The sequence below is a fragment of the Hylobates moloch genome, unplaced genomic scaffold (assembly GCF_009828535.3).
Source record: "Hylobates moloch isolate HMO894 unplaced genomic scaffold, HMol_V3 SCAFFOLD_22, whole genome shotgun sequence".
NCBI lineage: Eukaryota > Metazoa > Chordata > Mammalia > Primates > Hylobatidae > Hylobates > Hylobates moloch.
This window is the reverse complement of record NW_026652297.1, coordinates 15,682,690-15,709,953: the sequence shown is the minus strand read 5'-3', so window position 1 is coordinate 15,709,953 and position 27,264 is coordinate 15,682,690. Positions and strand designations below refer to the sequence as shown.

The 27,264-nt window shown below is 46.8% G+C and overlaps 1 protein-coding gene across 6 annotated transcripts in view; it reads left to right on the top strand.

Annotated features, from left to right (window-relative positions):
- The window catches only part of EPHB1 (EPH receptor B1), a 501,064-nt gene that overhangs the window by 95,750 nt on the left and 378,050 nt on the right, over positions 1-27,264 (top strand). The window contains exon 1 of one of the 6 annotated variants that reach the window (XM_032144099.3): positions 3,730-3,903. The exons of the other annotated variants lie outside the window; for them this stretch is intronic. The gene's annotated coding sequence lies outside the window, so the exon portion shown is untranslated. Of the gene's footprint in view, positions 1-3,729; positions 3,904-27,264 lie in introns of those variants that run through there. 6 annotated transcript variants of the gene reach the window in all.

The window sequence follows — 27,264 nt, the reverse complement described above, 5'->3', positions numbered from 1 at the left end:
TGGCAGGCAGTCTCCAGCCCAAACCTCAAGGCACCAGCCACTCAGGGAGGGGATCTGGTAGGAGGAGGGTTTTCCTGCCATCAAGCTTCTTCATGACGTGCAGCCCACTAAATCTTGTATGCTCTTTATTGAGAAAGCAAAAGGCTTTTGGTGGCTTGAGGTCGTCTCTTCAGTGGTAGAACCGTGCCCAAAGGTCAGGGGCCTCTGTTTTCCAATCCAATACAAGAGCTGTGTTTTAAGTATCTGCAGGGTAGTGTGGAGATGCCAAAAGGCGGGCAAGACTCAGCCTTGTCCTGTGAAGATCACACCTACGCACGAGGCAGGAGCCTGAGTTTCAGATGAACAGGAGGGACAGAAGTGCTCCAGAGGTTTAGGGCAGTGGTTCTCAAAGTGTGGTGCTCGGGCCAGCAGCATCAGCACACACACCGGTCATGGAGTTCCATGGCCCTTAACCAGTGGTTCTCAGACTTCAGCATCAGAATCACGTAGAGGGCTTGTTGAAACAGATTGTTGCTCCCCTACCTTGAGCTCCCTATTGAGTAGCTTTTGAATGGGGCCTAAAGAACAGCATTCTGAACAAGTTCCCAGGTGATGTTGATGATGCTGGTCTGGAGACCACACTTTGAGAACCACTAATTTAGAGTGAGGAGAGACTACTAAGAGCAAAGCCAAGAGGACTTCATGGAGAAGAGTCCTTTTGGCTTTTCCAGGAGAAACAGAATCTCATCAAGTAGAGAGGAAGATGAATGCCCTGGAAGGTAGAGGATCAGAGTCAGAAATGGGAAATTTGGAGGGCATCTGGCCCTGGGAAGAGGGTGTTTGGCTTACGAGCATTTGCAGTTGAGATGGAGGTGGGCTGGCGTGTGGAGCCTGTAGTTGGAGATGGGGATCTCTATTGCCAACTCTGGAGGGGGTAGTGGCACATGAAAATGCAGCAAGCGCCCGAGGACAGAGCTAGGAGATCATGGGTCTGTCCCTAGCATGGGTTCTGTCCCTGGATCAGAAACCATTCGTGCCAGCTAGACAGTGGTACCAGCCCTCGCATGGCTGCCTCTTGAGATGCAATCCAGGCTGGGCCACCCCAGAAAGACATGTGGGTCGGGGCCTATTACCCCATTCTTACTATCTGGCTTAATTGCTTTTCCCTACATATCTGCCTTTGCTGGGCTGGGCTGGGGGGATATGTATCCTTTAACTCTGCTCCAAGAAGCCTCTTACTGTGGGGAAAAGGACCACCATCCTGGGAAGAGCGCCACCACCTGCCCATGTTATGTCTGCTGGGTCTAACTTTGAGGTTCACCAGCAGCAGGTGACCTTGACCTTTGGGGTTCCTCTTCCAGGTGTTTCTCAAATGCTTCTGAGGGGCTGTGTACTGGGGCTCCAGAGAAGACAGGGCTGCAGACGAGCAGAGCTGCCTCATCTTTGGAGCGGCTTCATTCTTCTACCTTCTCCAATCCTCCAGGGCTCCTTAAATATGCTACATTCCTTTCTTAAAAGGCCTCTTTCTTTTCCTTGATCATAAAATTGCCAAGGAACAATGGCTGTCATTTAAAACAGCAGCTTTAAAGCTCTTTCCCCACCAGTTACTGCCATTGTCATATCTGTTCCACATCAAAGCAGTAGGAGCTCCGCAGAGAGAGAGGAGAGTTGGCCTCGGTTCTTCTCTGTGCTGTGGGATGCGCTAGTCTGCTGGCGCTTCTCCACGCCTGACCTCTGGCTGGGTGAGAGCTTCTCTGAGAAAGAGGGGTGTTTCCAACCTTGCCCCCTGGGAATTCTCTCCTGGCCTGAGGGAAATGGGGCTTCAAGTCCCACAGGGATGGGGACTTGACCTCACTGACTGTTCACCGTGGGGTGGGGCAGAGGATGGGGAAGTGTGGGGCAGGAAGAGGCCTGTGTCCCAGGCATGTGGTGAGAAGGGGCTGTGGGTGAGTCTGGGGGCTAACTTAGGAGTCTTGGTGTAGGCAGTTCATGCCAGCCCCAGAAGGCTTTGGAAATGTGTGCCTGAGCAAGGAGGAGCAGCCGGCATTGCCTGCTCCCATGCTGGCTGTGATTCTTCATTCCCTGTCATTACCCGCTTCACTCTCCATACCCTGGGAGCTCTTTGTGGCTACTCTGAGGGCACGAGGGAGGTGCAGACAGTGCCCCCAGGAGCAGGGTCAGCTGGAGCAGATCCTTCTAGCCTGTTGGTGCAGAGCCAGGAGGGTGTTCATCTGCTTCCCCATGGGGGCAGCAGATGCAGCTGGAAGGGAAATTGCATCACAATGGAAGGATGGGCCTTGGCCAGGGCCTGGACCAGGAAAGGCCTTTTTCTCCTCTTCCTGGTTGGACCATTGCCTTCTTTCCTCCTGGACTGAAGATCTGAGTGTGTTTGAAAGGAAAGGTGCTGGTCCTGTATCCCTCCAGTGTCTGGCTGGGTCCAGCGAAGGGAAAGAAAGGCTGGGGTTCTCAGGGCCAGCAGGCCTTCTCTGGAGGGAGGAATTCAGGCTGCAGAAAGGCAGAGCCCAGCAGGGCACACCTGCCTCCTTTATGCAATGCAAGCTTCTCAGGGACAGGTTTCCAAAAGTGATTAGGTCTCTGGAGAAACTCATTTCTAGGCCTCCTTTGGGGTCTTATTGTCAAATCCTTGCAGCCTTTCCTCCCTGATCCCCAGTGCCCTTTGACCCGAATCCACATCTCCACTCTCCTCTTTGCACTTCCCCCTCTGCTTTATCCCCCACTTCCCCTTTGCTCCCCTGGGTTTTCCTCCCTCCCTCCCTGCCTCCTTCCCTTGCAACTCCCCTTGCAGCTTCCCTTCTTTCTGTAGCCCCTCGTATACACTGTGGACTTTGTATGCGTTGGTTTGCATGGGAGGAACACCTGGGCTGTCTTGGCCTCTTCAGTCTTCTTCTTTGGGCTACTGCCAGTCCCTCATGGGGGCAAAACCATGCTCACTTGCCTTGGGTGCCCTGACCTGTGGACACTGTGGCCATTTTTCACTGCCTGACAAAGGAGAGATTTTTCCTATCTTTGAGTTTTGTTCACATGTTAAGTCTTATAAAAGAAGGTATAGCTATTAAATCCTCTTTGTTTCACATTTAATGAGTTATGTTGGCTGAAAACCATAAAATGGTGCAAAATCATGATAGCCTGGAAAAATATTGTAATCTTCTTACTGTATTATAGCTTTGTCCATGCTCAGAGCTCTGCTGTTGTCTTTTCTCAGGCCCTGGAGGCCTGGTGTGCTTCCACGGGCCTTAGGATGAACCTGAGATCTTAATGCATCCTTCTTTGCTGAATGTCTGTTTTGAAACTCTGTCCAAGGGTGGATTTTCAGTAGAATCCCAGGGCTACAAGGGTTTAAGTTCAGATTATGTTCCCCATGTCCCTCCTGGCAGTTGGCCGTGCACTTTACGCATCTCGGGGGCGTATTTCTACCTGTTTTAAGTGGTCGCAACAGGAGAGTCCATGGCCATCTGGTTCCATCCACATGCCCCCACCCCTCACCACTGTCTGCCTCAATGTCCCCTCCTTTTGGTTGCCCCACCCCACTGGCAGTCTGCCTTGACCCTAAATCTATAGCCACAGCACACCCTGCCACTCCCACCCTGGCAGGCAGCTTTTCACAGATGGCTCTGTCAAATCTGGACGGGTTCTGAAGATGTTATTGGATTTCTGTAGCCCTCTTGTGCCAAGACCATATGGGGCTGCAGGAGAGAAGGGCAGAGGGTCAGGCGCTTATTCCTTCTTCTGCCCCGTATCGCCTTTGAGCACCTCTTTCATGGTATTTTAGTAATTCCTTGGTGGTGAAGTGATGGGATTTTGAAGAGGATTTTTGTAGGTGCATCCAACTGCAACAGAATACATCAGCCTCATCAGAAGGAGAATGGAAGGCCTGAGAACGCACAAAAGGAACATTTGGAGAGGGTAAAGTGACATTCCTCTGAAACTTTGGGTGCAGGTGTCTGTATCTGTTTAGTAAATGTGGGGTATGTGTGTGTGTGTGTGTCTGTGCATGTGTGTGTGAAAGAGAGAAAGATACATACATACTTATGCACCCTAATAATCGACTGGTATTGTGCAAAGAATGACTAGGCCTGTCTTCAGCACCAGGCCACTGTCATGGGATAAGGGACAGGAGAAAAGAAAAAGCAGCAAAACAGTAAGGTATAAGTGGAGAAGAGTGCTGGACCAGGTTGGGGTATCTGAGCCCTAGGGATCACCGTGCTGCCCACTGCTGTGAGAATATGGGTGAGTTGCTTTCCCTCTCTGAGCCTCACAGTCTCCTTCCATACTGTCAGAGGGCAGATGGGGTCACTGCCAACTCTGACTTTCTATGACTGTCACATCTGAAGAAGAGGAAGCAAGTGGAGCCGGAGTCAGGAGGGAGAGAAAGAAAGAGAACAGAAATAGACAAAGCTCAGAAGTGGAAGAGAAAGAAGTAGAATAGAAAATGAAAGCAGAAGTGAGAGAAGTGGAAAGAAAAGGGGAGACAAAGGGAAAGGCGAAAGCTTACCTGGGGGACTGTTGTCAGCAAAGGCAGAAGAGGGAAGCACTTGTGAGCTGGTGAGTGCTGCTGCCCCGGTGTGGCTCACAGGGCCTAGCCTTCCCTGGGTCACCCAGAGAAAGCCAGAGGAGGCTGTGGGTGCCCCTGGAGACTCCTCAGGGCATGTAGGGGGTGGTGTGAGCAGCCTCTTACAGTGGAGCTGGAAATGGAGAGAAGTAGCAGACATGTTTTGGGGATAAAACACACAGATTTTAGTGATAGGTTGGCTGCAGGAAGAAGGAGAGAGAGAGTTACCAAAGATGGCATCCAGGTTTCTGACTTTTACAGTTAGTGGATAGTGGTGTCACTTGTTGAAATGGGAAAGATTTGAAGATTACCACTTTGGGTTGACTTTGAAATGACTGAGACTTGCAAGTGACTATTGAGAAGGAGATTGGATATGTGGATCTGGAGCTCGGAGAAGAGGTCTGTGTCTGAGTTCAAGATGGAAGGTGGTAGCCACAGTTATACAGATGGTGAACCTGCCTGCAGAAGCAGCATAGCCCAGCAATATTCTTGACCCCTTCCTGTATGGATGGAGAAAAGAGAAGGCTTTGGGAAGGAAGAGAAGGCTTTGGTCTTCCCTGCCCAGGGTCAAAGCAGGGATGGAAAACAGAGACGGGTTCCATATAGGAGCAACTTCACATCTCCTGCAGTGCATTGTCCTCATCCAGGACCGAGAGCCCATCCATCATGGAGTCCTTCCTGGGAGCCCATACTCAAGCCTCCAAATCCTTCGCTGCAACCACCCAATACCAAAAGTGAGCATTTTTGGTGTGTGAGCAGGCACACACGTTCTTCTCTTGCCCCGGAGATTCACTCAAGGCTCCCATGCCAAAATATGGTGTTGTCCTTGCTGCAAGCCCTGAGGTGATGTTGGTCTGAGTTAGGTTGAAGTTCTAGGCATATGATGGGTCTGGGGTTACTGGGAGTAATTGTGCGATAGGAGAGCACAGGGCCTGGCTCACAGTAGGTGCTCCACGAATATGTGTGGACTGAACAAATGTCTGCCTGAGTCGGTTTGACTGCAGCGTCTTGTGAGTGGAGGAATAGGATTCTGCTTGATGATTTAGGGGCTGAGCCAAGCCTGAGAGGAGCCGTTTGGGAGGAGGAGATGATCTGTCTCTTGGTCTTAATCCTTTAAACTCTCCCTCTAGATTAAGTCAGATCCACCATGAACCTGGCTGCATGGTTTCCACTCTTCAAGAATTTGCTTTTATTGCACTGCATTTTGGTGAGATGTCATCAGCCCGCACTGAGGAGCTTTAGAACAGCCTGTGAAACTCGGTGGCGTTTACTGTGAGGGTGTCGCTGACAGCATTCATTGCATCACAGAGTGTCCTCTCCGTAGGGCCCCACGGGAGGCGTTTGTCTCATGCTTCCATATCAGGGACAGCCAGGCTTCTCTGAGTAATCACTTTGTATGTCCCGTGGACCCCATGACCCGTGTAACTGATCAGGTTTTCCTCATCCATTGACTGCTATAAAATTGAGCTCCAAATGCATGGCTTGCCCATAGAAATTGAGTTGTTTTAGCCTCATCACGGGCTTCAATTTATGTCTTTACTCTTGGTTTGGCTTTCTCTTTCTCACCTATTTTTCTTTAGAGATTTTTTTTTTGCCTTTTTTCATATTGTAAAACAAATATAGATTCTCTATAAAAAGTTAAGAAAATATAGAAAAGTATAAAGAAAAAAATGAAGTTAATTATAATCCCTGCCCACTCCTTGGGACAATCTGTTAAATTTTTTGTTCAGCTTACCTGTCTCTCGTATACATGAGTGCACAACACACATATGTGTGCACATACATATATACACATGCGCATTCACAATAGTCAGAAATTTGACCTTATTATCCGTGGTGTTTAGCAACTCTTTAAAACTTTAGTAATACATATATATTTTACCTGTTTGCTTATATATCTTTCAGTGTTTTACATAATCCTTGTAAGCCACCTTAAATCTTCTAAAATAGAATGGGTTATAAATATAAAATGTAAGATTTAAGACAGAGACTTCCAGGCAGGCTTTGAAACCCAGATGGAGGAAAAGGCTGCAGCAAAAACCTAGAGAAGAGTCTGGAGAGGCTCCCCAGAGGCCAGAGGCTTTGGACTGGGGTGATGGAGCTGCCCTGCATGGGCTGCCTCTGGTCCTTGAGGGGGTTTCAGACACACTGGAGAGAAGTTCAAAGGTGTCCATTGGATTGCACAGCCACACTGGAAGAAACTCAACTGCTGGACCTGTAGACAGAGCCTTGGGGTAACTACATGATGATAAAGATGCAGAAGCATGCACTCTCTGATACCTACCACTCATCTGCACAGAAATATCAGAAGTCACCTTAAAGCAGCAAGATGGCTGCTGGTGCAGACTGAGCCATAATCTGATTGAGTAGTAACTATTATGGGGATAATATCTTAGAAATTCCTTCTGATACATTTTTTTTCAATATCTATAGGCTGTTTTCCTTCCCATAGTCCTTTCACCAATGATGCCATAGGAATAGCGGGAGGAAATATACCCCAGAACAGGGAAAAAGAAAGCTAGGACCTAGAGCAGCTTCTGTTGCACTGCAATAACTCATGGTATTGAGCCCTCATATGGTGCCTGGCACTCAACTGAGTGTTTTATGTGTTTTCATCACTTAATCCATAAGCAACCCTATGGGATGGCAATATTATACCCATTTTATGGATGATCACATGTAGGAAGAGAGGAGTCAGATAACTTATTCAAGGTCATGTAGCTACTAAAGGGTGGAGTCAGGATCCCAAGTCAGGTGTCCTGACTATAGATAGCACCCTTAATCCACGAGGCTCCAGGGCTCACATAGGAATACAAATAAGGAAGCCCTTCTGGTTCCTAAAAAAGGGTGGAAAGCAGGAGAGGAAGGCAAGATTGGAACCGAGTGCTAGTGTCCCAGCATCCCACCTTGGGGTTGGGAAAGGTTGTGAGGTGTCATGGGCTTTGAGACCTCTAGACATGTTTATGGGCATGAGTGTGTGGAGAATACCAGCAGACAGGACCAGGCCTGTAAAGGGACTTCATGGGAAGCAAGGTGGCAGTGTATAGGCACCCCATGGTCCAACGAACTAGGCAACCCAGCCTCCCCTCAGTGTGGGTGGGGGCAGGAGCTGACAGCCACATCTCACGTTCCCCACCATGAGGATAGCTAGGCTTTCCTGCACCCCACTCCTTGAGGTTGTAGAAGAGAGTGCAAATGATCCTGAGTACATCTGCAAAGAGATTCTTTTTCATGGGAAGGAATGGAATTTTTTAAAACTTTACTGTATATTTCTTCCTGCCATCAATAGAGCTGGAGGTTGATGAACAAGAAATCAAATTGTAGAACTGTTTTACTCAATATGGTAGCCACCAGCCACATGTGGCTGCCGAGCAGCTGAAATGTGGCTAGTCCCAACTGAGAGGTGCTGTCGATGTAAAATGCACCCTTGCTTCTGAAGACTTAGTATGAAAAAAACAAGAAATGTCTTGACAATTTTTGGTCTAATTACATCTTTAAGTGGTAACACTTTGGACATGATGGAATAAGTAAACTAAATCATTAAAATTAATTTCACCTGTTTTTACTTTTATTGATGTGGTGACTAAAAAATTTTAAATCACCTATGTGATTTGCATTATGTTTCTATTGGACAGCACTGTTTTAGACAAGCAGGAATATTGTAAGAAAGAAAAAGAGGGAAAGTGTGCTGTTTGCACATCTCACTGAACTGTGTGAATCTGTATTGCATAAAATGCATCTAAAGAAGGAATGCATCCTTCCAGAGGCAGTGTTTAGGCAGGTTTTTTTTGTTGTGGGAATTGAGACCTTCTCAGGCGACTGGGGTGGGGTGTCGTGGAAAGGGCCTGGTGCCAGAAAACCAGGGGAAGCCAAGTGAGCCAGCCTTGGAGGGCAGGGAGGTGGAGAGCTCAACTAGGGCGGGCTCCTGGGAGGCCGAGTGCTGACCCCACAGCCAGCATGCACCTTGGAATTTCCTTGTGCTCAGCCCCTGTCTGCTTCCCACTGGTATCTGTACTCCTCTCAGTATATTTGCCTTCATCTGAGCTCCTTCCTCTTCTCTGCTTGTCCCAGTTCTCTCTTGTGTCTTCCCTGAGCCTGGGCTTCTCCTGCTAGCTGCCTCACACTTGCAGGTCTTAGTTCCTACTTTCGATACAGGCAGTCTGGTTAGTGTGATTGATTCACTTTTTCACCAGGACGTGTATGGGCCACTGACGGGCTGCGGATGTCAGCCCTGGGGTCCGTGCCCACTCCAGTCCACTCAATAGCTCCTCCTGTGCAGATTTCAGTTTGGCATATGCCTCTGAGCAGGGTAAAGGAAGTTGGGCCTGGTGGGTACTGTGATTGATTGGGGATGAGGGTGGTTACTCATGGGAATAGAAACAAAACTGCGTACACCCCAGGACCATTCTGGGAGGCAGTGCTCACCCCAAGCACCTGTCCCGAGTGACACCAAGTACATCCCAAGGGTGCAGATGAAGGCACAGCCCACTGGAGCCTGGGCCACTAAATCTTTAAATTTTATCCTTTATTCCCCTCCTCTGTTGGATAATGTGAACCTCCATGCAGGTGGTCTACAGGGAGAGGGATGTGCTAGTGAATCTAAATAGGTATTCTGGCTACCTGGATAAGTACTAATTTCATTCAAAAGCAACACATTGGCATCTTGGTTTACACATAAGTCTTTGTGAATGTTGTTAGCATGAGTCAACGCCCCTGTTACCACAAGCTGTGGGTCTGACCTGGTTGGGGTGGTTTCATGAAGCATGGCACCACCTTAGCAGGCTTCCTGGAAGCCCTCCAGGAGGTCTTAGCTTGTGATACTCTCCACCTAAGATTTAAGAACTCCTTCAGGCTGAGGATTCTTTCTCTTGCTCTCAGTGGCAAGTTTTATTGTTCCATCATCATCATCATCGCTGTTATCTACAGAATGCTCCTGTACGTTTGGGTAATATGCACTCCTTGCTTGTGGCCCCAGAAGCCTATTCTATTACCATTCTAAATGCTCATTTTGTCCCCTGTGTGGTAAGACTTGATGCTGATGCTTTGTATGTGTGTCTGTGAGCACTGGCAGTGGCACGTGGGAGGGTGTGTGGGGCTGCCATAGCTGAGTAAACAGGGAGAATGTATCTGATGTCCAGGTAATTACTGCCGAACATCTGTTAAATATGGGGTCTCATTGATGGCTGGCATGTTAGGCAGGGAAGTGATGGTGTGTTTGCAGTCAACATGGCAAGGGATGATTTAAAATCTGTTTCCATCAGCAGCCCACAGAGCAGTTCCAGTGTAAATTAAGGAGCCTGGAGCGTATCTAACCTGAGTGCAAAATCACCTCCAGAAAGGGCCATGGGAAAGCATCTCTTCTCTGGAAAGGCTGCTAGAAATAATAGTACAGAATGATAGACCCCTTGGAGCTGGTCGAATCCACTTAACCTGCTGTTGAGGACACTAAGGTGGAGCAGGGAGGAAAATGACCACAGAGTCAATGACAGAGCTGGAACCAAGGCCAGCTGGCCAGACTTTCCAGCCAGGACAGCCCCACAGTGGGTCCCCAGAGCCCAGCCTGCCTTGGCAGAGTCCCGCAGGGGCACTTGCTGAAGATACTGGGCCCCTTCCCACTGGCTGAGTGAGATTCCCTGGGATGGGGCTTCAGCTGGTTCTGCCACACCACCACATATGGGGAAAACTGCTTATATCACAGCCACCCTGCCCTCACGGTGACTGAAGTGAGCTGAGATAGCGGGACCAAGGGAAGCAAGAATTAAGGGAGATTTATTCTCCAGTTTATAGGGCTTTTTCTTTTTCCTGTCTACTTCTGAGAGGTGGAAAAACACCTTGGACTTTTCCTTGGTTTCTTGAGTCCTTCTCATCAGGATCTCTCAGTTAACTGGTTTAGATTCTGACACAGAGACATGCAGTATGATATTTTCTCTGCTCCTTGTCTCTTTAATTGCACCTCCTTCGATCTCATTGTTTGATGGTGACTAACCAGCAGAGAAGAGTTCCTTGCAAACATGGTCTCAGGGGGAGTTAATCAGGAGGATTAAGGGAAACTCACCTTGGGCAGCAGCCCTCACCCCCACAGCCATCCTGCTGGATGTTAACTTGGGAGCAGTAGGAGATTTCTAGCTTGTTCAAGGCCATTCTGGCCAAGATGTGTAGCAGATCTGGGTCCTGATCTGGGTCCAGTGGTCTCAGACTTGGGATCTCTAGAGGGTTCATCCCAGGGTGTTGCTCAATGAAACCTGGTGTCCCCACCCCCTGGCTGAGACCCCATTGAGCCTTCTGCTGGAACCTACAGTGGCTAGTCACAGGGCTTCATAGCATCTTCCCTCTGAGCTTCAAGACCCTGGCTTCTGTCCTCATGGAGCCTGCCAGCTGCCCCATTAGGACTTTTAATTTCTCCTACCCAAGAGCAATCATTCATCCAATTAACAAGCAGTTATTTTTGTTTGCCCTTTTTAGTATAATGATTTTGGTCAGAAAATCGCTAAATTCATTTTTTGACTCCTCTTCCATAAATTGTATAAATTTCTATGCGCATACAAATTTATACGGCTGCAATCATAATTTGGTATCTTGCTTTTATTCTCTTCATCATTTTGTTGTTAATCTTTTCTTTGCTTTACATAACCTCTATAATTTTCATTTTTTGATGTCTTTGTAATAGCCCATCAAGTGGCTGTATAATATTTAACTATTTCCCAGTTTCGTGAAACTGGAAATAAACATATTATGTATTTCACCTTTTTTCATATGGCTTTTTCTTTTGATAAACACTGAAGATTTATATTTTTTGAACACTTTTTAGCTGTTGAAAGTGCAGAGCTGTGTCATATTCACCTGTAACAAAAAAGAAGGGAGGGACACACATACACACACACAGACAAACACACACACACACACACACACACACACACACACACTCTGGGAAAGGGGCACAGGGATCAGCTGACCCCTCAGCCAGTCTCCTGTTCTGGGAGCATCTCCGCCACACTCAGTGTTAAGGACTCTTGTGTTAAAGATGCGTGGTTTTCGTGTTCTCTGGCACCTAAGTGTAGACCAACTGCTTCATCTGGTACCTAGCCAAAGAAAGGGGCCATCTGTTCCTAGGCTGGTTGGAGACATGGAAAGACAACACATTGTCTCCAGCACAGTGCCCTCCTTAGGGATTTTCAAGGGCAGTTTTGACTATATGCACCTTCCACCCTAACACTGTTGTAAGAAGCAACTCCACTTTACACTTTAAAAAAAGATTTCTCGGCCGGGCGCGATGGCTCACACCTGTAATCAAAGCACTTTGGGAGGCCGAGACGGGCAGATCACAGGGTCAGGAGACCGAGACCATCCTGGCCAACACGGTGAAACCCCGTCTCTACTAAATAGACAAAAATTAGCCGGGCGTGGTGGCAGGCGCCTGTAGTCCCAGCTACTTGGGAGGCTGAGGCAGGAGAATCGCTTGAACCCAATAGGCAGAGGTTGCAGTGAGCCGAGATTGTGCCACCGCACTCCAGCCTGCCCAGGTAACAGAGTGAGACTCTGTCTCAAAAAAAAAAAAAAAAAAGATTTCTCGATGCTGTCCTATGACTGACATTAGAGCATCTCATGAGTCATTGCAACCCCCAGTAGACCCTGGCTCATCCCCAGATTTAATAGGTGAAAGTAGTACTACAAGGTTCACTGTTTCATTTGCATGTGTTTGCTGCATGTTTTGTTTTACTATGTGTGTTTCTCTAAGAAGCACTTAGTAATTGCCTGGATATGGAAGATGCAGTGAGTGGAAGAGTACAGGGAAGAACAGGGCCCCAGGAGGAAACTGGTGCACTGGAACGCCAGTTAGAGGGCAGGGCTAGGTCTACAGATGTTGGAATCACAGTGCTAAGGGCATGAGTGTGGTGAGGAATGCGGCAGGGCATAGGCACATATGTACAGAGTGACATTAGTGTTGGGGGGCAGGAAAAATGAAGAGATGTCAAGTAGAAAGATGATAATGCCATTCAAGAGTTGTCAAGGGCCAGGACATTTAAGCAGAAAGCAGCTGAGTACATTACATCAGATGTGGCCAAGACAACCAGGGACAGAGAGAGCAATGGCCAGGAGACAACCTTCGCAGGCCTGTTTCCTGACACAGTGGTATGGACTCCACATTTTGGGGGATGAGGAGGGAATGTGAAAGGATAGGGAGGCAGTGAGCCTCTAAGTGTAGACTTGAGACTTTCAGCAACCAGACTTAGAGAATTTGCAGTACCAGCTAGAGGGTACCAGCTAGAGGAGGCAGACAGATTTCAGAATAAGGAAAGTCATGCCAGCTTCCAGAAAAGAAAATTAAGCTGAGGAAAAAGTGTGTGAAAGAGTTAGGGAAGGGATGGGGGCGGGGAGAGTGTGAGGGAGTGAGAGGGAAGATAAGGAAACAGGAGGAGAAATCAGACCCCACAGAGGTGGGAAAATGTGTTTAGTACTGTTAGGCTAAAAGAATAGCTTGTTTGGGGTCAGAGGAGGGAGAGCATCTGGATAAGTAACTAACGCACGTAGGGCTTAATAACTAGGTGATGCGTTGATAGGTGCTGCAAACCACCATGGCATATGTTGACCTATGTAACAAACATCCTTCACATGTATCCTGGAACTTAGAATAAAATAAAATTTAAATTAAAAAAAAAAAGAATAGCTTGTGTGTTAAATGGCCCTCAAGCTTCTGCCCACAGCCAAGCTTGGGTATTCATTTTGGAGGGGTGAAGAGGAGCCCTGAAACACATGAACTTAGCAGCCTCCCGTGAAGGCCTTAAGGTGGGGCTTTGCTGCACAGGGATTTCCGAGAACATTGATCTTGGCCTTCCTGTGCCCCTGTGCTCAGCTCTCAGATCCCCAGATCTTCCCAAGCATCATAAGGTGAGGGAAGGGGGATGGAGAGGCCCACGGGCAAAGCCCCCTGGGTATCTAGTGCTGGGCTCAGGGCTCGGAGAAGCACCTGGCTTGCTGGGCAGCTCTTTGGAGGCAGGAACAGTTGGTGCAGGTTTGGGGCTGGTGGGGGATGTGGAGAGGGACAGGGAGAGAGGAAGAGCAGTTTGAGTTGGGTCCAAAGAGGTTAGCGTACTCCATGGGTGCATGGGTGTCCTTAGTTTGTCTTCATGGAGCCCTAAAATAGACTTTCATATGACTTAACCACAGTTCTTTCTCTGAGGGTACAAACGTGCTTGGTCATGGATTTATTTTTCTGAACAAGCTATTATTCCTCATTTTGTTCAAATCTTGTAAGCTCAAAAAAAAAAAAAAAGAAAAAAAAAGAAAAATACTCAATTAGAGTAAAACTTTAATTAAATCGAAACACTAATTAAAATATATTGTCAATTAAAATAAAGCACTAATTAAAGTGCTCCTAACAAGCAGCAGCCAATACTGCCCAGGGGTGGAAGCTCCAGCCTTGGTCGCCATGTGGCTCGGAGGATCTGGCTGGACACGTTGCTGTGGCCATTGGTGTTTGGGGATCAAGAATCTGAAGGCTGGTCTTGGGCCCTAGAAACACGACATCCCTTTTGCTGTGTCCTCCAACCCCACAGCACAGTTGATGACCCTACCATTCCTCCTTCTGGAGCCAAAAGGGGCTGTCCTTGTGTGGCACAGTGTAAGAAAGACTGTACGTCACACACAGGGCTTCTTGTGTGCCACACCTGGAATGTGTGCCACACTGGTGCCCAGTGGAATTTGGGGCCATCCTCAGTGGTATAGCTTTTCTGAAAACCACTCTGTGTGTGTGGCTTTGCTACAGGGCTTCCTGGACAGAAGCTGGGGTGGATCCTGGGTTCCCTTGACCTGGCACTCATGGCCTCGTGCCACCTGGGTTCTCCTACCTGTCTTCTCTCATCTTCCCCCATGCCTGTGCACGCTGCCTCTATGTTCTGCCACAGTGGTTTCCTAGCTAACTGGTAAATTACTGGAAGGAATAAAGACGTTTCTTTAAAGCTATCCCTGGCCACAGTGCTCCCCAAGGCCCTGTTAGGTGCATCTTCCCATTGTTCTTGTATATCTGCCCGCCTGGACTGGCCTGTTTCGCATCATACTGCAATTGCTTATGTACACAGCCAATGAAATATCTTTGTAGAAGTCAGAGTTTAAGTTAAGAAGTAGGATTAACTGGCAGGACGTGGTAGCTCACACCTGTAATCCCAGCGCTTTGGGAGGCCAAGGCGGGCAGATGTGCCTTTCTTTTAAACTTCATGTGCACTTTCTTTTAAACCCAGTCCCCTTAAGTGGCAGCAAATGCCGCCTGGAACAAAAGAAGGAAGAAATTTGGTAAAAGGAGAATCAATACTGGTGCTAAGTTTTTAAAGACTTAACAGTCTTTTACTATACTTGGTTTGGGGGAATGGTAGCTATTACTTTAGGGCTCTTGGAGCAACTTTTTAGAAAGAAATTCAACATTTTTTTCATTTGCTCCTTCACCACAAAGCCTGGAAATAGAAGAGGTGGTATAGCCTGCAAAGCATGGCTCCTTCTTTCTTGCTAATGTTGCATCGTCGTACCCAGTTTCATATATAAAGTGGAGCTCAGGAAAGCCAGGCCTGCCGTGCTGGCATCCTGTTCTGTCCAGCTTCCTATGCCCTAGACTGCTTTCTAGCCCTGGCTCCTGGGGAGTTAAAGCAGATAATAAAAGTGGGAAACTTGGCTACATCCTCTTCACAGCTGCACAGTAATTTTCATCAGGGAGGCTGGTGATGGTAGGGTTCAGGGACAGAGGGGTGGGAAATCTACAGCATCCCTGCTGGTGTCAGGATGATGGCTGTCTCATTGGAAAAATGCCCTCAGGAAAGTAGCGCATCCTGTCCTCTGTCCTCTAAGAACAACACAGACGATGGTTCAGCTGCAACCCTGCTCCCTAGCACGGGGCCTTTGTATGTTTTATGTGGCTCCACCAGCCTCTCTTCTGAACCATCACTGCAGTTCATGGCTTTTGTGTGGGATTCTATTCACCTCCTTTCTTTTCATCCTCTGTTTTATGGGTTCTGAAACATGCTCAGCCATCCTAGTGTCAGGAGAAGGTTCCCAAAGGCCAGGGGTCTCATTCCAGGCCATTTGGAAGTGTCTTGACTTCAGAAAGGGACCGGCCTGTTTTCTTCCCTCAAGAGGCAGCTTGCCTTCCCTCTGTCAGGATACTTGGGCACACACATTCCTGCCTTTGCAAGCCCCTTCTGCTCTCCTGTTGTCCTTGGCCTTTTCTAAACCTTGTCTCAGGACTGACTGACAATTCTCTCGCATTCGGTTTTGCCCTCTCTCCCTCCCTCCCTTTTTCTCTCCTCTTAATAGTTCTATTTCTCTACTAAGCCGCAGAGTCAGAGTAAAAAGACATCAGTGAACCTGAAGGAGGGAAATGAATTATTTTATCTGTCTGAAACCTTTTCCTGCTTTTGCTTTTCTGAAACCCTTTTCTACTTGCTTTCCATAAGAACCAAAATATTGCAGCAAGTGGGAGACAATCGCATCATGGCTGTGAAAAAGAGGGAGGCAATATGTCAGGAGGTAGCATGGTTTGTTTCTTCAGCGGAGCAGATGTTTTTGCAATACCCATTTCCTGCCAGCCCAGGCTGACCGTAGGGGAAGTGAATACCGTCCACAGGGCTGTCCCAGAGTGGCTCACGTCCACCTCCCAGTGCATCCCCCAGACCTGGAGTCCCTGAATGGGCCTCCAAGAGGTCAGGGAACTGAGATGTTATGTGTGTCAGTGAATGTTCCGTGAAGAATTTCTACAGTTTTCCTCAGATTCTCAAAAAGGTTCAAGATCTAAGACTGGTTTTCAAAAACTTTTGACTATGACCTATAGTAAAACATGTGTGTGTGTGCATGTGTGTGTGTGTGTGTGTGAGAGAGAGAGTGTGTGTGTGTTTTCTGGATAGATATCTATATATCTGAAACAAAATTCCCAAAACAATGCTTACCCTTTCTACATGTAAATCAGTGTGGTATTTTCTATTTTGTTCTCCTTTGATTCTATTATAAACTATCTTATTTCATTGAAAAGTACTAATTGCAACCCATGAAATGGATTTCATGTGTCAGTAATGAGCCACAACCTGCACATTGAAATACACTGATCTAAAGGAAAATGTTAGGAATCACTGATCTGGGGGCTCTCATACATCACTAGTGGGAGTGTAAATTAGCACAGTTCTTAATGAGGACCTTTTGGCAACATCTATCAAATTTACAAATACATATACCTGTTGACCCTGACGTTTCATTTCTAGTAATATATCTTACAGATATTCTTATACTTGTACAAAATTATGTTCAAGATAATTCTTTGCATTTTATTTATAATGGCAAAAGATTGGAAACAGCCCAAATGTCTATCATTATAGAATTAGTTAAATAAAAGGAAATATTCACACAATGAAATAAATCTGCAGCTGTTTAAAAAAAAAAAAAAGAAAGAAAGAAAGGGAAACTCTCAGTGACCTGACTGGAAAGATTGCCAAGATGAATTAAGTCAAACAAAGCAAGATGCAAAACAGTGTTTCATATGTTACCTTTTGGATGAAAAAGCGAGTAATTAAGACTTTTATTCATATTTGCTTGTATTAGGTTCAACCATTTGAAATTGCCATTTTTAAAGGTTAAAACGGTTGGATATTGGGAAATTCATATGGTTCAACATAATATATGCTTATAGGAAGGGGAAGTTAAGAAGCTAAGTTATCTGGAGAAAGGTGGGAGGAGACTTCTCATTGGGACTTGTTAAAAATAAGGAATCTCTGAGCAGATGGTTAATGAGAAAGGAATGGGGGTCACCCTGAGCTAAGGCAGAACCAAAGGCAGCCCCATGCCAGAGTGAGGGATGAGCAGAGGCTGCCTGCCCCTGTCCTGATGCTCCTCTCCTGATGCCCGAGTCCCAGGGAAGGTCAGCCTTGGACAGTGGGCAAGAGGCTGGGAAAGCTGGACCAGCAGCTGAAGTCTGCTTCTGTCTACCTCCTTTGTCATTTCCTCTTTCTAGATGTATGTGGAAGATATGGTGAAAATGATTGTGAAGTTTAACTTTTCCAAATTTGAAATTTTGAATGCAATTGTATGTGACAAAGAGTCACTCAAGGAGTACTGACTGCTCTCAGCTAGAACTGGTGTGGCTCTTTACTTCTCAGAGGTGGGCTTAAGAGGGTCCAAGACTCCAGAAAGCTGCCCACAGGCCATGCCCACTTCTCTCATGCCCAGTACCTGCTGCCTGCTGCCCCTTCCTAATGGTCAAGCTCTGTGGGATTCTTAAGGCCCTAGGGTCGTCTGGGAAGGTGTCTTGAGTCATTGGCTACTGCTGGAGTAGGGGTATGGGGAGACCTGGGAATAGGGCCTGGTCTGTCCATTCCAAAGCCCTTGCTGATGTTTTTTTTCAGGTTTCCAATGCCAAGGAGGAACTCTGGGCAGCTGGCAGGGTGTTTAGCTAGGTTTTTGCAGGACATGTGGCAACATTTACCAAGGCACTTCACCACTTTGATGAAACAAATTTGTTTTCATCAGCATGTGGAAGACAGATCCGTCTTTCCAGGGGCAGAGGCACATACCCTAGGCTCCCAGAGATTTACATATGGGCCTGGCCCCGTTTGTTCCTCACCCTGGGAGCAGAACTGCTAAAGGGAGCAGATACCCTCTTGCCCACACATCTCTTAGAAGACTCCACAAGGACAGAAAATCAACCTCAGAAGGCCTTTGGTAAGTAGGAATCTGAGCTACATGGGCCAGCCTGTGGTCATTGAACAAATTGAGTAGCCCATTGTGTCACTAGATACCTGGGGGCTGATCCCCTCCACTGAGAACAGGCAATATGTTTGTATAGATGGGAGGGGGTGGCAGTGCTGGGAGGGCCACAGCCTAATTGCCTCTGAGAAGCTTCTTTTTGTACTCTAGGTGTGGACCAATCCCTCTTGTGGGGCACATTTCTTCATGAGCCTTAGGAATGCCTTTAATTCAGTTATAGTTGATTCTAGTGGACAGAGATCTTTAGTCTCCCTTCAAAAACACTATGTGTGGTGTTCATTTAGGGGAGGTTTTCATTTAGGGGAGGTTTTACTGTCCCTCTCATTTTCTGCCTATGTCATACCCAACCATGTGTGGTGTTCATTTAGGGGAGTTATTCATTTAGGGGAGGTTTTACTGTCCCTCTCATTTTCTGCCTATGTCATACCCAACACCCCACTGCTCAGATGATGGAACCAGCATTTTGACTATGCTCAGTAAAGGGGTTGGTGCCATCTCAGTGGGTCTCTGTGCAGTTAATCAGGACATGCTGGGCAGATGGAGTGGAGCATGTAGGAGCTGGGCAGCAGCCAAGTAGGAGGCTGCTCCAGTGAGCAGCCCAAAGGCCTAGATAAGAGGAACAAGCAGGTGACAAGGAGTGAGAGGTGCACTTGGCCTGGGGAAGGAGGAAGCAACAGGCTTCAGCAGTAGACTGGCTATTAGAAGTAAGAAGACAGACAAGACTCCAGCTTCAACTTGGTGATGGAAAGTGGGATGGAGAGGAGTTTTGGAGAAAAAACACCGAATGAGTTCAAGATTGTATTCCAATTTGACTTATGATGGGGATAGAGGCTCCCAATCTCCATCTCCCTCAGCCCCTATTACCCGCCCTTGGCAGTTCACTTCAAGTTTGGAATTGGAGAGTAGATTGTTCTCCCAGGTCATTGAGGGAAATGCTGTGGGAATTGTGTGCTGGAGTTCTCGCCTCCTGGGCTCTGGAACCAACAGTTTCTTCAGTCTGCAATGGAAAAGGAACTGGGAGAATTGGGAGAGAATTGGAACCCGCAGAGGGTATACTCTGAGGACAGTAAGTAAAGACCTCTAAGCATGAAGTTCAGGGAGATTTGAAGAAGGGACTCTGATTCCACTGCAGCCATGGAGAAGACTAGGGTTAGATGAGTCACTGATGGATGAGTTAAGGTTTAATGAAAAGATACCCAATTGTACTTAAGTGCTTATCTTTCTTTGCCTCTTGTTCTTAAATTATGTATCAGATTTTTAAATGTGGACATGATTAATGCTACTTAAGATCTCTGGTTGGCTGCTCTATCAAAGAGTTATATTTTAACTTAAAATGCATAACTGAGAGGAGGCTCTTACCATTTTTTATCAGTTAATCACTTGTGCATAAAGCTCAGCTGTTTGGACCCTAAGGCCGTAGATGGGGGCACCACTGCCCTATGGGTGGTAATTTACCCTCATTACCACAGAGTAGTTTGGAGAAAATGAACTACCCCCTAAGTGTTGCTGCTGTAATGTGCAATGAAGATTACAAGGAACACAGAGGATCTTATGTTTTTCCAAGAAGGAAAATTGATTTGGAAGGTGAAATGGGAGAGAGGAAGTAAGGTGCTTATACCAGGGGAGGGGGTGATCTTAATCTCCAGGCACATCAGGGAGAGGTCATGGAGAAGCTGGTCTTTGAAGAGGGAAAGGATCTCAGAGCGCTTGAGAAATGGAATACTGAGTGTGAGAGTGACTCAGTTCAATTCAGTCGACATTTACTGAGACCTACTGTGTGTCAGGTTCTGGAGATACAGACAAGAAAAAAATAAGACATATTCCTGGCTTCAAGTTATGCACCAAATAATGGGAAAAAAAGCTGACAAACAGTGGATATGATTCACTTGTGGCTTATGCAATAATAGACATTTGCACAAGGCACAACAGGGACCTCCTGATGGAAAAATAATGAATCCATGCAGTGGGCCTTGCTGTCGTGCTGTGCCCACTGCCATCCTGTACCATTGCCCCTTGGTGAATTTGAGGTTCTAGACCTGCAGGGCCTGATAAGCTCTTACCTGAGACAAGAGTAATTGGATTCAAATCCTATCTCTGCCTCTTACAAGTTTTGTGGCCTTGGGCAAGCCACTTAACATTTCTGTGCCTCAGTTTCCTCACAGTGATACTTCACAGGGTTGTTGAGAGGATTAGATGGTGTTACATAGTGTTAGCTTTGATGATGATGATGATGATGATTTTGATGTGGAGGAAGAAGAGGAGTGGAAAAAGAAATAATCTAGGAAGCAAAACTGGAAGGGAGTTTTTAGAGGAGAAAAAGCCAGGCAGGTGATAGAAAGCCCAAACCACTTGGTTTAAGCAAACAGGGAATTTATCAACAGTACACCGGGAGGATTAAACAGTGCCGTGGATCTGGTTTCTTGTTGCACCTCTGTTGGTTGCTCTCTGTGGGCTGATGCCATTCTCAATAGACTCTGCATGACCTCACCATGATGGCTGCTTCCTGGGACTACACCTTCTGGGGGAATTCAGTAGGAAATAATAGCAACAGTTTTTTTCATGCTCTCCCAGGAAAAGCCCTTGGATGGACCCTGGGAGGGTTAAGTCTATGTCCTGTGCTGAACCACTCGCTAAGGTCGAGGGGATGTGATGCCCTGCCTGGCTGGCTGAGTGATTGGAGGCCATTCATCTCTGGTCATCTGAAACACACCCTCTGCAATTTCCACCTCTGGCTTCTTTTAATAGAGCAAGAACTTTAAGACTCTAAAGCAATTTGAGTGCAAACTCTACTAGATTTTTAATGACATTTTGTTTCTGATCTGTTAGCTTTGTCTTACCCTATACAAAAGTGATAGCAGTTTTTTTTAGCAACTTGCACTTGTTGTGTCTTTCCAAAGCATTCAATTTATCGTCATAGAAGCCACAGCTCTTTCTTTTTACATTCATGCCTTATTGGTTTATTAATATTTAATTAAATTAAGTATTTATAATGACAAATACAGCTGGCAAACAGGTGTGGGGACAAACACAGCAGACCTTGGGTAAGCATTCTATTTAACTCATGGGGCACACGTCCAAGGCTATTCTTGAGCCATTACAGGGCTGTGAGCACTGGATCTGTGCATTTTGCAGAGCACAAAGAAAGAGCAAATAAGCAGGCAAATCAGGTAAGTTTCTTGAAGAGAGTTATTAGTGCTTGGGTTTGCTTTTGGATGGCTGGCATAGATGGGTCAGTTGCAGTGGTTGTTGAGAGAGTGAGCTGGGTCTATATGGGAGAGAAGGTGAGCTCAGGCCTTCCTGAGGGGAGCCAAAGTCCAGAGAGAGGCATGAGAACTTCGGCCCACATCTAGACCTGATGACCAGTGTCTTTGGCCATCTAATCTGAGCAAGGAAGACACCCCGGGCAGAGTTCATAAGGTCAGGGTGGGGTTGTTAGGAAAGCATAGATCTCAGCCTCCCCACTCTGAGTATATTTAATCAAGGCATGAACAAAAGGAGAAGATACCATCCTCTAGCCCCAGATAGCAGAGCAAAGCAGGAAGTAACCGTAGTTCACAAAGGGGAGTTTCCCTGGCATCAACTGGGGAATATTCAGAAGCCCACTTAGAAAGGCCAGGAGAGAACTGATTCTTTTCCCCGGGACCCAACCAGACACAACAAATTCTGAATTGTGCTGGACCGTGGACAGAGATCAGCACCACGAACGCTGGCATTATCTAATGCTGCCCCAGATTGGCAGCACAGCCTGATATCAACTGTGACATGCTGGGACAACCCAGCCTCCGAAAACCCCAGCCACAGGCTGAATAGACTCAGAAGTTCTGTCAATACAACGGGGACAAAATGCCTACTGCACATAGTGTTGTGAGGGTTAAATGAAATGCGAATCACCAAGTTTCCAGTACAGAGTAAGTACTTAGTATCCGCTCCCTCTTAGCCATGTCTGCCTGTTTTTATACTGTGTGTGGAAATTGAGGCTCACAGAAGTTGAGCAGCTGCCTTGTTCATATGGCATAAGAAGCAGAGTAGAGTCCCAAAGCTTCCTCTTGTGTTTCAAGCCCCTGCTTGGTCCCTTATACCAGGCTGGCTACTGTCTCTCTAATACCTTGGGTGCCCCTCAGGCCCCTGGAGTGGGTAGCCTGTGAGCCCTTTACCATGGGTTACTACACACTGACAGAGGTCTCGGCTTCATAATGTAGTAGAGATTAGAAAAGCATAGGCTAGAGAGAAGCCATAAGAATACTTTGTCCCTAAAACAATATTGGATAATGACCTTTTAAGCCAGCTGCAGCTCAGGGAACCTGAGAGCAGTCGGGTAATGATTACAGCTCAGGACCTAACGAAGAGACCATCACTTATTTATAACATTGCTGCTTTCTTGCTTTTATTGCATGTGTGCCCCTGTGTCTAGGCAGGTGGGTACCTTTCATAATCTGAGCAATAAATGAGTCAATTTGGCTGATTCTCTAGGCTGGGAGGGCACTTGGGGTGAGGGAGTGAGGTGTTTGTCAGGTGGGGTCCCCAGGCACTGGAGTGAGGGGAAAGAACAGCAAGCTCTGGAGCTCCTAGCACCTGGCTCGAAGTGGATTCAGTTTCCAGAGACAAACCAAGTAGATGTGGGGTTGTTGTTCTGCCTCTTCACCATTATAATAATAATGACCATATTCATTATTTATTATTTACTATCCTTATTATTGCCTTTGTTTATTGAGTGTATTGCACTTTATGTTCCAGGGCTTTCTGGGTGATCTCAGCCAGTCTTGGGACTTTAAATACCATCTAGACACTGATGACTCCCAAACTTACTTCCAGCCTAGTCTCTTCACTCACTGCAAACATGTAGCTCCCCCTTGTCCTTAGATCTCTCTGCTGGGATTTCCAAGAGTCTCCTCCACCATGTTATGTCCAAATGGGCGCTGCTCTTCCCTCAGTCTTTATAACACTGTAAATGGCATTATGTTCTACTGGGTTGTTCTAGCCCCCAAACAAGGGTCATTTTTAATCTCTCCCTCATCCAGAGGCTCTCAAATGGAGCCTGTGGTAGCCAGAAGCTTCATAGGAAGCACAGCATGCTGTGTTTTCATGTGGTAACACAGGGGTGGTCAAATTGCTCTTCCCTCCACCCCTGTTACTTGCACCTGCTCTTGCTCCCCTGTAGAGGGGATACTTTTTGCTGTAAATTTTTTGACTTTCTGCTCCTACCTCTTTGTTTTCCGTCTGGTACATTCTGTTTGTTCTGAGCCTCACCTGATGTCTGAGAATAAGGGACAACCTCTCACAACAAATTGACAAGGGATGCCTGTGTTCCGGGTAACAGTTTTGCCTCTGCAGGAGGAAGCTGATACTGTGTCTGCTCAGGGGTCTCCAGGATACCTCATAGAGCACAGCCTCAGCATGGTTAACCCAGACTCTTGTAAGCACATTTGAAAGATAATTCCCATTCGAGGGAGAGGCCCTTTGTGAACAGTCTAAATTCTCTTTCCCATTGCCTCTTCTATTTCTTATAATTTTGATCTAGTACAATTAATCAGACTGTAAAGGAGTCCAGGAACATTAAGCAGAATTTGCCATTTTCCTGCAAAGCTGAAAGACATGGCTATTTCACATGTAGTGATTAGACATTTTTATGGCCAACCTGTCACATTACACATCACAGATTTCCAATAAATAAAGCAAAGCTAGAATGGGGGCTGCCAGTTGTATGACAATCCAACTAACAATATCGTGGACAGAACAGTGCTTTCTTGACATCCAATTTACTCAATTACATGAGTGATCATGTCACTCCCTGCTTAAGCTCCTTCAGTGTCTTTCCATAAATTATAATGAAGGTGAATACCTTAGTACTTCCCCCTCCCCACAACATGCACTTATCACAGAGCACTGTAAGAGAATATTCCTGTTTGCCTCCCCCACCAGACTGGGCATCCCAGGAGGCAGGGAATACACCTTATTTTTCCTAGTATCCCTTGTCTAGCACAGAGCCTGGCATCCCAAGAAAACCCAGCAGAGGTTTGCTAAGTGAATGAATGACTGAATGATCAATTTGAGATACTGTAGACAGGGACAGCGATGGATGGGGGAATATCTCATGGACCAGACGTGGCTCATGTTTTAGCCACAATTCACACAGTGACATTTCTAGATGTTTGATACATCACCTGAAATTTTCTATCTCAGCATAGACTCTTAAACTAGAGCCATTAAATTAGAATTATGCCATTTTAACTACCCGTGCTGTGACAGAGATTGAGAGATCATGCACAGGAGAGAAAAAGGAGGGAGGGAGGGAAGAGAGCAAGAGCGAGAGTATATGAGAGCAGGCTTCAGAGTGAGTAGGGGCAGGCAATGATTCCTCTGTGTTCTGATTCCCTTGTGCTCCTTGTGGCCTGAACATCTTGCTGCTCTGAGTGCTATTAAGGATTTGTAATTTAGACTGGGCTTAGAACTGAATTCACCCCACCCTTTCCCCAAGTAAGAGAAAACTCTTCTAGTGTGTATCTGACAAATTTGTATGACCTAGATGGTTTGGGGATTCCTGCTGGATTTATCAGCATTCTAATAGCTGACAACTGTAATTGTCTTTTTACCTAGTCTGCATTTCTGCAGTAATAGTGTATATATTTATTGGGGAAATATGGCTGCGGGGACTTGTTACATGCTGTTGTTAATTTACAACGTTCTTCTTTGAGCTGTCTGTCATGCACCTAGTTAATGGTCTTCTCCTTAGTTTGATTTCACTCCAAACCCTGCTTGCTGCCCTTCTAGAGAAGCAAGGTTTGCACGGTAGTGCCATGAGCCAGAGGGCCCTGGCCACACATCTGTGTTAGCAGGTGGGGTCAGATGGCATGTCCTGTGATGACGTTAAGAAGGGAAGTTGGTATGACGTTTAGGGCAATGGAGGGGTCTCCAGGGTGGGTTGGAGAAAAAAAATAAATGTGAACAAGATGTGATCTCTCTTCTACTCAACTTCAGGTTCTAGTTTTGGTGGAGTAATCCTATTATGAGGTCATGGGGCAGTAGTTTGTCACTCAGGTTAGCAAGGAGAGACTGAGAAAGGAGAATGGGGAATCCTCCTCTCCACAAAAATGTTGACATAAGCAGAAATTCAGCTGCTTCCTTGGGTTGGTTTTTGGTGGAAACTTAAACATCAGCAGAGCTGGACAGACTGTGTTCACCAGGGTGGCTGAGTGGGCCTGTGGCCACAAGATGTTTGCAGGAGCACACAGGCAGATCTTTGGATATTCTTTAATGTAATCTCAAAACTTGGGTTTTTCGTGGAATACTATGCAGCCATAAAAAGGAATGAGTCTATGTCCTTTGTAGGGACATGGATGAAGCTGAGAGCTGACATCCTTAGCAAACTAACACAGGAACAGAAAGCCAAACACCACATGTTCTCACTCATAAGTGGGAGTTGAACATTGAGAACACATGGACACAGAGAGGGTAAAACAAACACCAGGGCCTATTGGGGAGCGGAGGGTGAGGGGAGAGAACTTAGAGGATGGGCCAATAGGTGCGGCAAACCACCATGACACACGTATACCTATGGAACAAACCTGCACAATGTGCACATGTATCCCCCCCCTTTTAAATAGAAGAAATAAAGGAAAACAAATTTTGGGTTTTGAAGTAAAATATTCACTTGAAATATCGGCAACAGATTCTAAAAACATTAGCCACTGCTCTGCCATCCCCCAACCCCCTCCAGGTCTGTGAGCAGCATTGGGATGGTGGGTCCTTTGGCTCCTGGAGGCAGCAGGCTGGCCTGGATGACCGGCAAGACTTCTGCATTGACAACCTTGTGGGTGGGCAGTGACTCTCCACTTCTCACCAGAAAGCACAGAGATCACTCCTAATGGGGAGACATGTGCCTCTTTCTTCTTGAGGATTATCAGGAGGAGCATTCCCAATGTGTGGGCCATGTTCATGATTGTAGTTACCCAATGGGCTGTTTACAGAGTGTGGGCCTCTTTCTCTGCGGTCATTGCTAAGCCCTCCCTCTGCCTTCATACCAGGCGGAGCTTGCATTGCTCTCTGCCTCTCTCAAGCTCAGAGTCACTGATTCCCTTTGAGGGAGACAGTCACTTTGTTATCTTTTCCCATGGTTGTCTGATTTGGGTAGCCAGTAGGTAAGGCTTTTGCATCACTTCCGGGGTGCTTTCTAGAGTTCAGCTCCTGGCATACTTAGGAACTCATCTCTGAAGAAACTGGCCTCTCATGGTGCTTGCTGGCACCCTGACAGAATCTCCAGGGGTGGAGGGCCCTGACTTGTTGTGCACGGCAAGGAAGCCCAGCAGCTTAGCTCAGAGTCCGGGCATGTGGCTCTGCTGGCTGGAGAGAAGCCAAGTATTGTTCCTGATCTCTTTCCTTTGAATCAGCCAGAAACAGCTGACCTGCCCACCTGGTGTCTCACCAGGGCTTTGTGTTGGCGGGCAGAGGGAAGCAGAAGGCCAGCTGGGAGGGAGAGATTGGGCAGATGGAGGCACTACCAGCAATGGAGACAGGCGCATGTGGGCAGTATGAGAGGTCTCAGTCCCTGGGTCCCCTGTGGAAGGCAGGAGCACTTAAGGAACTGCAGGGAGTGAGGAGCGGTTGATGGCCTTTAGAAGCCCCCAAGGAAACCCAGATGGCATGATACTATAGAACTGTTCTGCCCCAAGCCTCCACATTAATGGTGCCACAGTCACAGGCAAGTTCCTCAGTACTTCTGAACTTTAATTTCCACATCTCTAGAATGTGGATAATAACTACCTCTCAAGGTGGTGATGAGCTAATGTTTGTGAGCGGGCTGGAAACACCGTAGATAGCTGTACCTAAGTGAGATGATTATTGTGTTTACCTATTTTTATTCCACTTCTCGAGTACTTATTTTCCTTCCAAGTCTTTAAAGCAAAAATTTTAAAGACATCCCAAATAGAATAGGTCAGGGAAGTGGCCACAGGGCCTCTTTTGAGCTTTGTCATCTCCTCCACCCC